This window comes from Vulpes lagopus, chromosome 15 (genome assembly GCF_018345385.1).
Source record: "Vulpes lagopus strain Blue_001 chromosome 15, ASM1834538v1, whole genome shotgun sequence".
Taxonomy (NCBI): domain Eukaryota; kingdom Metazoa; phylum Chordata; class Mammalia; order Carnivora; family Canidae; genus Vulpes; species Vulpes lagopus.
The window spans coordinates 22,502,106-22,511,139 of NC_054838.1; positions in this window are offsets into that span (position 1 = coordinate 22,502,106).

A 9,034-nucleotide genomic window follows, 5' to 3' on the forward strand; every position below is an offset into this window, starting at 1 on the left:
TGCCTACTATGTAACAATATACTTATATCTCCTTTGCCGGATCCTCTTTCCACTGCTTTGCATGCTTCTAATGGTCTCTTTTTTCAATCAAAGGGAAACTGAGTAGAACTATTCTAATGCAGGAAACTCCATTAGTAAAGCTTATGGGAAAAGAATACCTTTTTTTTAATTCCTTTTTTTTAAAATTCTATGATTCTTAACCCCCTTGGGTCTTCTTGCACTAAAACTACAAGCAATATTAAATAACTATTAATGGAAAGATATATTTAAATTTCTCTTTCTCCCCAATGGAGAATTCTAAGAAAAGGTCTATGACTTACACAACCTTGTAACCAGACAACCAAGAATATATAGACTGCTCCCACTATAAAGCTTTCCATCCATCACTATCACAACATGCACTGGTATTATGAGTTCCTTTTAACAAATGGGAAAATTGAAGCTAAGGTTAGAAATCCAAGGCTCAGAAGAATCATATTACTTTTCACATTTATCTAACATGACAATGGTGGATCCAAGAATTAAACTTTGTTCTCTCTGACTTCAAATGCCAGGATTTGCCACTACTATTTTAAAAGGAACTGAATTTTAAAATATGTTGAATGAACACATTGTGATGGCTTTATGACTTTAATGTATAGCGTATTATATCAATTGTCTTTAAATTTATATAATGCATGAATATACATAGTGTATGAATTTGTTGAATATATACTACTAAGTTTACCAATTTTCTCTGTTGGTTTCATAAACTATCTGAAGATTGAACAGTCCTTGATGTATTCAGAAAAGTTTTCAATGCACTAAAACACTGACCTCATGTAAAGAAGAAATCTTGAGTCTGGAAAGGGAGGTCATTTGCTCCTACCCCCTGCTCTTTGAAGAGTCATCTCAGCCAGCAGCAGTCTTTTAAAGCCAAAGATAGAGAGATTATCTCAATTTCAAACTTATGGGCAGAAAGATCCTTCTTCCTAAGGCTAGGGAAACACTCCCCATCAGTCCTGCCCCCTTAAACTATCTCCAAAGAGGTTCTCTTTTGCCAAGAGAACTCACAAAGAATTCTTAGGTATCAGATCTCAAAAAAGAAGCCTATATAAGGGGCCCAGCAGCTGCCTGGCAAGAGCCATTTTCCCAATGGAAAATCAAATTCCTAAGAGAGAACTCTAGGCACCTGTGTCCCACTAACCCTTTGTTCTCTGAAAGACAGACCAAGAGGGGCAATTTCTTTGCAGTCTAGCTTCACTCTTACAGGACCAAAGAAAAATCCTGGAGATTCCAGGATTGAAGAGCTTTCTGACCCCTGAAAAGCTAGCTATAAGTCAAAGCTTTCCACAGGGTAAAAGTAAGGGAGAAGTAGTATTAATGGATCACCAGTCATTCGCCAATATCACAGCAATCATAAGACATTGAACCAGGTAGGAAAAGCATTGCTGAAAAACTATATTCACTGAGGCTAGTGTAATAGTATCTGGTTCAGAGCCCATGACTGTTCCTGGGCATTCTGAATATCTTGGGAGCTGTTGCTAACTTGTACGCTGGCATACAAAATATTAACTTAAAAGAAAGTGATGCAGCAAACAAGAATATGAAAGATGCTGTGAATCATATGTCATCAGGGTAATGCAAATTAAAACAATAATGACTAGAATGGCCCAAATCCAGAGCACTGACAACACCAAATCCTGGCAAGGAAGTGGAGCAATAAGAACTCCCATTCATTGCTGGTGTAAATGCAAAATGGTAGAGACACTTTAGAAGACAATTTGGCAGTTTTTTATAAAACTAAACATATATTCTTACCAAACAATCTAGCAATTGCATCCCTTATATAACCTTATATAACCAAAGGAGCTGGAAACTTATATGTACACAAAATTGCACATAGATATTTATAGCAGCTTTTATTCAGAACTTGGGAGCAACCAAGGTGTCCTTGAATAAGTGTGGATAAATAAAGTATGATATATCTACACAATGGAATATTTTAGGTGCTAAAAAGAAATTAGGTGCTTAGCCACGAAAAGGCATGAAAGAAACTTAAATACATATTACCAACTGAAAGAAGCCAGTCAGAAGAGGCAACACACTGTGTAATTCCAACTATGTGACATTCTGGAAAATGCAAACTATGCAGACAATAAAAAAATAAGTGGCTTGCCAGGGGCTAGGGAAGAGTGAAGAATTAATAGGTGGAATATTAAGGATTTTTAGGGCAGTGAAAATACTCTATATGATACTATGATGTTGAATAATATAGTCATTATAAATTCATCCAAACTAATAGAATGCACAACACCAAGAGTGAACCCTATGTAAACTATGAACTTCAAGTGGTAATGATGTGTCAGTGAAGGTTCATCAATTGTAAGAAATGAACCACTCTAATCGAGGATGTTGGTAATGGGGAAGGCTATGGATATGTGGGCACAGGAGATATATGGGAAATCTCTGTCCCTTCCAATCAATTTGCTGTGAATCTAAACTTCTCTAGAGAATAGTCTATTAAAAAATTTTTTTATTTATTTTTTATTGTGTTCAATTTACCAACATACAGAATAACACCCAGTGCTCATCCCATCAAGTGCCCCCCTCAGTGCCCGTCACCCACTCACCCCCACCCCCCGCCCTCCTCCCCTTCCACCACCCCTAGTTCATTTCCCAGAGTTAGGAGTCTTCATGTTCTGTCTCCCTTTCTGATATTTCCTACCCATTTCTTCTCCCTTCCCTTCTATTCCCTTTCACTATTATTTATATTCCCCAAATGAATGAGACCATATAATGTTTGTCCTTCTCTGATTGACTTACTTCACTCAGCATAATACCCTCCAGTTCCATCCATGTTGAAGCAAATGGTGGGTATTTGTCGTTTCTATTAAAAGAAGCAATTAAAAAGACTACAAAGCTTTGTGAGTCCTTTGTATGTCCCTTGCAAGCTTACAAAGGCACGAGGCTGCTCTGATAACTGTTCTAAAATTGACACTAATCCATTCACCTCTATGGTGGAGACATTAAATATGTTTGATAGATAGCTTCTGTTAAAACTGTGGATACTCATAAGTGGCCTTCAGCCTTTGGCCATTTATATAGGCTTTGACAATTAGTGGTAAATTGCGAGGGCTAGTAGTTTCAAGAACAATAACTAATTAAACATACTTCAGGCCTTAGCTGTCCTGTTTAATTTTTTTAAAAGATTTTATTTATTTATCCATGAGAGACACACAGAGAGAGAGAGAGGTAGAGACACAGGCAGAGGGAGAAGCAGGCTCCATGCAGAGAGCCCGATGTGGGACTTGATCCCAGGACTCTAGGATCACGCCCTGGGCCGAAGGCAGGAGCTAAACTGCTGAGCCACCCAGGAATCTCCATCCTGTTTAATTTTTTTTCCTTCTGTCACAAGATTCTAGATCCCAGGAAAGCCTGGGAAGACACAGTTCTTTCCAGGAGTTCATCAAAAGCCTGAAAAAAAAAAGCCTAATATGCTATCAATTTAGACATCTTCAGAGTTAAGAGAAACACAGTGTTCCCATAGAAGGCGCTTCAACAGATGGGGCAGACATCTTCATAGCACTGGATAAGTCTGCCATGAAATGACTGAGACTCAATGGGGAAAAAAAATGTACTGAAAATTCAAAGAGATGTTTCCAACATGTAGAGTTGACAAACATTAGTTAAAATCAAAGTATTTAGAACCAGATAGCCAGGCTCCAAAGCTCAGCTCTGTCACCAAACGTATGACCTTAGGCTAATTATGTAACCACTTCACTTCCATTTCTTCATTTTTACATGGGGAAAATAATTATATCCACTTCATACATTTACTTTTTGTAATAAACAAAGTGACCCAGTATCAATCCATAGAAAAGTCACCACAGTATACTTTGTGCTCACTCATAATAGGTTATTAACAAACAATTTTTAATATTGGGGTGCCTGGGTGGCTCAGTCAGTTGAGTGTCTGCCTTCAGCTCAGGTCACGATCTCAGTGTCCCGGGATCCAGCCGCATGTCAGGCTCTCTGCTGAGCAAAGAGCCTGCTTTTCCCTCTCCCTCTGCCTTCTGTCCCCCCTGCCTGTGCTCTGTCTCTCAAATAAATAAGCAAAAGTATTTTTTAAAAAAACAATTATTAATGTTTATTGTTATTACTTATCAGTACAATTATTTTTTCATTACTATCAGAAAGGGAGACAGAACATGAGAGACTCCTAACTCTGGGAAACCAACTAGGGGTGGTGGAAGGGGAGGTGGGCGGGGGGTGGGGGTGACTGGGTGACGGGCACTGAGGTGGGCACTTGACGGGATGAGCACTGGGTGTTATTCTATATGTTGGCAAATTGAACACCAATAAAAAATAAATTTATAAAAAGGAATTTTAATAAATAATTATTTAGTGACTGGTTCATGTCAGATACTATGCTTCAGCTGTCAAGAAGAAAAGGCATAGTTTCTGTCCTCACGGAGTCCACATTTCTGACAAGTGAAACAACCACTATAGTAAAACAAATCTGATTAGGACATCACCTTGATTCCAATCCTTTGACTTCTCAGTTCCCTGAGGAATCTGGCTTTGCAGGCCTTTGGCTCTATCCTGAAAGCACAGTCTTTCTACTCTCTCTGCTTCAGCCCTATTGAATTCATCTTCAATTCCCTAAACATGGCCCGCTTTTGCCCATCTCTGAGTCTTGTTGTCCAAGGAAGTATTAAGCTATTAACTGATTCCCAAATTCTGCCTCAAATGTAATTCAAAAAAAAGATTTTTTATTGACATAAAGTCTACATTTATATTAAAGTTAAAGAACTGTTCTAATATTTTGTGATTTCAAAATTAAAGATAAGGGGATCCCTGGGTGGCTCAGCAGTTTAGCGCCTGCCTTTGGCCCAGGGCGCGATCCTGGAGTCCCAGGATCAAGTCCCACATCGGGCTCCCGGCATGGAGCCTGCTTCTCCCTCTGCCTGTGACACACTCTGCCTCTCTCTCTCTCTCTCTCTCTCTCTCACTCTATGTCTAACATAAAAAAATAAATAATTCTTTAAAAAATTAAAGATAAACTAATGGAAGCTGAATATTGTGGGATATTTTATTTTCCTTTGTTTTTGTGGGTTTTTTTTTAGCTGTCCTGCATTATAGTTCCCCAATATTATGTTCAGGCTGCCTATGGGATAGAACACCACACCTGTTGATCATGCCTGCAACATTTCCCTAAACTTCTATTAACTCCTCATACTACCCTCTATGCTACTATCCTCATCCCTAGATCCCCTAGTTCCCTAAAGGAAATCCTATTTCCTCAGATCTCATTTTAGCAATTATATTTGGCTAGCCCCCCTTGACCATATAGGACTAGGTCTCAATATTCATGTGGTCTACATTAGTGCTTCTCAAACTTGAATGTCAAATAAGTCCCTTACGTATCTTGTAAAAATGCAGAGTATGACTCAGGACATCTGATATTCTGCATTTCTCATTTATCACAAGCTTCCAGGTGATACCAATACTATTGGTTCTTTAGCAGCAGAAATCTCTATTAATTCTCCTCCTTTAAAGTAACTATAACAGAGTATTATAATTTCCTACATACTTAATTTTATCCTCCATTAAACTCTGTAACATCTGGGGCAATATCCATTGTATTCACTGTTATTACACCTTCAAATCTTAAGAACAGACATATAGTCTGCATACAATATTTTTGAAATGATAAATAAATGCATAAAGAATGTTGATGGAAGCAGGTACAAGACACGGTGAGATAAGAGAGGAATGGGATAAATAGGAATAGCCAGAAGGGCAGCCCTGGTGGTGCAGCGGTTTAGCGCTGCCTGCAGATCACCTCCAGGGTGTGATCCTGGAGACCCAGGATCAAGTCCCACATCGGGCTTTCTGCATGGAGCCTGCTTCTCCCTCTGCCTGTGTCTCTGCCTCTCTCTCGCTCTCTGTGAATGAATAAATAAATAAATCTTTAAAAAAAAAAAGGAATAGCCAGAAGAAGATGATAAAGAGAGGAAAGAAAGTTAGATTTCTTTATCCACTAAAATTGAATAGTTAGTGTTGGCCAAATTAATAGGGTAGAACTACTGATAATTCAACATGACTGAATCCAGGAGAAGAGAATGAGACTTTCATCAGTAGGTGTTGTAGGACCTTAATGGTTTTTGTTTGTTTTTTTGTAAATAGCAAATAGATTGTTTCTAAACACAATGATTACCAATGCAGCAACCAGTTTTGTTATTATTGTTATTTTTTGCCTGCTTTTAAGTTTGTTTCTACAATTTGTATACATTAATCCTAGGTTACCTGATTTGCCTCTGGCCTCTTGCTCCTATCTCGGATTCAGTTTTTTTTCAGAACCTACACTGTTTACTGCCTTAGAAAACTCTCAGCCCTGAATTCTGCTTTCTCATTTCCTGATCAGGATGACCATCCACATGCTGCTCCATGTGTGAATTTTAAAGATCATATCCTGTGACTGGATAAAATACTTTACTTATTTCTGTGTCACTGAGAATTTTTGTTACCCACATTTTTTACTGATGTGAATAATACTGCAATAAATGTTCCTCTATATAAAACATGGCCTGTACCTTTATTTTTCCTTGGGATAAATTTCTAGAAATAGAGCGTTATGGACCTTTTAAGCCAACAATATACTGGAAAATACACTTCCAGAAAATTCATACAAATACTGTAAAACAGTGCTTAGTCCACAACAACAAAGCAATATAACTTTGTGTATCATGCTTTTTTTTAATTTGCTAATTTGACAGGCAAGAATATTTTACTGTTTACAGTAGTAAAACACTGACATTCAACAAATAACGTTCATTGCAAGTCCCTATGACACATTTTTTCTTGTCTCTAATTCTGCTCTTCCTGTTTGGGTTAACAAGTTTGGAAAACATTAATATGTAATGCAGTGATATCACAGACTGTGCTATGTTTCCCAGGTTCAGTGGTATTGATATTGACATATTAATAATGACATATTCCTATTGCTAAGTGATTTTATTGAGGGGCATTTTGCTCAGACTTTCAGAAGGTTGAATTGAATTACCAGCTACTGTTCTGTCAGGCTGATGTGAGAGTAGCATAATGAGAAGGACCACACTCTGAAAGTATGTGTACAATGTGTGTCAGTGCTCCACCACTATGCACACCAGTTCCATATGCATGCACCAAGCTCTGGCTCAGAGTATACTATAATATTATGATAATTTTATTGTTGTGAGAAAAAGTAACATTATTTTGGCTAGGTGATAAATAAACATAATCATTACCAAGTAGTTTCTGAGACTGATGGGAAAGCAGTCACTGCCCTAGAATTTGCTCAGACTTGTAGAGAACATGTTTCCAAAGGTTTCAAGAAGTTTACCGTGAGGAAATATAACAGGCCAATCTTCATATGCAAAATATAAACATACATAGGTGACAATAAGTTAACATCCAGTCTAGAGCATAAGAATGCATTCAGCTATTGAGTTAGAACAATTTGATTTGGAATTAATGGTGGATGAATGGTCATGTGAAGATTCTCTAGAGAATAAAAGGGTTTCCAATAGCTCAAACTTTGAATTGTGGTTGTGACACATATTAACTGAGAGAGACCTAAGTAAGTTACTTAAATTCTCTAATTCTTGGTAACTGTATAAATCAAAGCAATAATGGATTTTTCCATCAAATTTATTATTTTACAGTTGTGTAGGTCAGAAGATGCTGAGGATGAGCCTCAGTGAGCTACAATCAAGGCATCAACAGGTCTACCTTATTTTCTAGGGGGCATAAGATAGAACAATACCCTTGTCTTTTCTCCTTCTAGAGACTGCCCACATTCCTTGGTTCATGGTCTCCCTCCCCTCTGCCATCTTCAAAGCTAGCAATGGTGGATCAAGTCCTTCTCAAACTGCCACCTCCCTGGTTCTCCACTTTTAAGGACCCATGTGATTAGAATTAACCCAACCAGATAATTCAGGATAACCTTATCTCAAGGTCTTTAAGTCTAATCACATCTGCAAAATCCCTTCTGCCATGTAAAGGTAACATATTTACAGTTTCCAGGCATTAGGACACTGACATCTTTGGAGACCACTATTTTCTCTACCACAAGCATTTCATAGTATCTCGGGCATAGAATGCGTAATAAAGTGTTGTTGTTATGTTATAAAGAATAAAATATACAATGGAATATTACTCAGCCATTAGAAATGACAAATACCCACCATTTGCTTCAACGTGGATGGAACTGGAGGGTATTATGCTGAGTGAAATGAGTCAATCGGAGAAGAACAAACATTATGTGGTCTCACTCATAAATAATAGTGAAAGGGAATAGAAGGGAAGGGAGAAGAAATGGGTAGGAAATATCAGAAAGGGAGACAGAACATAAAGACTCCTAACTCTGGGAAATGAACTAGGGGTGGTGGAAGGGGAGGAGGGCGGGGAGTGGGGGTGAATGAGTGAGGGGCACTGAGGGGGCACTTGACAGGATGAGCACTGGGTGTTATTCTGTATGTTGGCAAATTAAACACCAATAAAAAAAACAAATTTATTATTTAAAAAAAGAATAAAATAACTCTGATAAATAAAAGAAAGAATAAAATATTTCAGGCCAAGATATTTTCTGTGGTGAAACAGACTGGGTAATAGGGAGAGAGAAGGATGGAATCAGGGAGAATAGTTAGGAAGCCACTGGAACTATCCAAGTGAGAGATAATGGATCCTTGGAAAAGGGAGGCACTCTTGGGGGTGATGAAGAATGATTACATTTCAGTTATAGCTTCAAAGATATTAAGATCTACAGGCTTATATAAGAGTATAAGAGTCAGAAATCAAGGGTAGACTCCAAGTCTCATATGCTCTAGAGTAGTCCAGAAATGGTAAAACATCTGAGGACCTAAAGAGTCCATAAGTAGAGAATATGGACAGTCTATAGCAATCTGTGGGTACTCTATTTTCTCAAGACTAGGGGGAACAACTGTCACCTGTTTAGCTTGCAACACTGGCCAGATCCATCATCCACATACTTAAAGCCCTTGGTACAATG